The sequence below is a fragment of the Schistocerca serialis genome, chromosome 1, assembly GCF_023864345.2.
Source record: "Schistocerca serialis cubense isolate TAMUIC-IGC-003099 chromosome 1, iqSchSeri2.2, whole genome shotgun sequence".
Classification (NCBI taxonomy): Eukaryota; Metazoa; Arthropoda; class Insecta; order Orthoptera; family Acrididae; genus Schistocerca; species Schistocerca serialis.
In genome coordinates, this window is record NC_064638.1 from 427785929 (window position 1) to 427787345 (window position 1417).

Consider the following 1417-nt stretch of genomic DNA (forward strand, 5'->3'; position numbering starts at 1 on the left):
GTTTCATTTTCACTTGTGTGTGCTGCCGTCCCTGTTTTTAATTTCCTTTCATTTCTATCTTTCTTTCTTTCTTCCTTTTTGGTTCTCCACTCACTATTTCTTCACACCTGCAGAGCGAGGTGTCTTTCTGAGTCAAGTGTCGTCGCCCACTGCGGCATAGCAGAGTGTGCCCCTCGCTTTTAATTTCGTTCCTGGCAACAAGTCTTGCTACTCAATGCACCCTGTGCGTGCTGCGTCGACACTCTAGGATGGCGGCAATTTTGGAGAGGACAAGGAAGGGCTGTAGGGGAGGAAGGAGGCCCAAAAACAAAAAAAAAAAAAAAAAAAGTGTAGTATCTGTTCTTATCAGCTTAATATCTGATACGTCCTGCATCGCAGGACCAGAATATTAAACTCATTTTTGGCTCATGACGGAGTGCTAGGGGCTTGCTCCACCTCTGTCGCGGGTTGGCCCGGCATTGCAGTACCGCCGGGATCGGCCCACCTAAAATTAATTAAAACACAGCCTGAAATGGGTTAATATTCTGCAGTGATCAGATATTCCGCTGGTAGCAAAACTTGTTGTAGTTGTCGATTTGCCCAGTAGTTAGCTGCTTACACACCTCGATTTCTTGTAATTAATTTAACATTATCTTACGAAGTTTATTTATTTTTTTTTTTTTTTATTTTTTTTTTTTTTTTTTTTTTGCGGTTAGCCGGAACGCTCTTGCAGCCGCATTACACTAGGCTGGTAATTTATATGGGCACAGAAGAGTGCCTTCGGATGCCTCGTTGGCGTCACATATGGTCCGGCCACAGATAATTTTAATTACATTTTTTGGAGTTATATCCTTAGCTCCTCGCGAACGTCGTCGTCGCCGCCGCACGCACGCAGAATACGTGTGTACACACGTATGCAGTAGGCGGTGGACGATGTAAGCACTCGGCTAGGTGTAGCTCGCGCCGGCCTCGCGCCGGTGTAGCTCGCGCCGGCCTGGCGCTGCTGTGGGGCGGCCTCACGGCTTCTCCACTGCCCTGGCAGCCGGCGGCGTTCAAATGGGAGTCGCAGTTTACTGTTCGCCATGGAGGGTAGTACTGGGCTGTTGACGAGTGCTCTCGCGAATTCTCCTTCCTTCCGGCACTTGCTTTTGCGATGTTTTCGACGGTCGCCTGTTGCCATATCGGCCCGTACCACCGTGTGTCACTCCCACATGTGGAGCGCACACGCTGCAAGCATTTAGGCCCTTCGACTTGCGGTTTTTCCTTATCGCTTCTCGGCCTTTTGGCTAAGAAGCACCCCGCGGTCGGAGCGGTCCGTTGTGCTCTGTAGCGGGTCGCGAGTCGCGTTTCGTGGTCGTTTCGTTTGTTCTTGGTTTTTCCAGCGTTGATATTTTTGCGGTGAATATGTCGAACCGGTCGAACAGTATTCAATGCGTAT

At 49.4% G+C, this 1417-nt stretch overlaps 1 non-coding gene across 1 annotated transcript; it reads left to right on the top strand.

Moving 5' to 3' along the window:
• The first annotated feature begins 303 nt into the window (after positions 1–303).
• Positions 304–489, top strand: LOC126421107 (U2 spliceosomal RNA). Its single transcript, XR_007576119.1, has one exon. It is a non-coding gene; the product is annotated as a U2 spliceosomal RNA (small nuclear RNA).
• The last annotated feature ends 928 nt before the right edge of the window (positions 490–1417 follow it).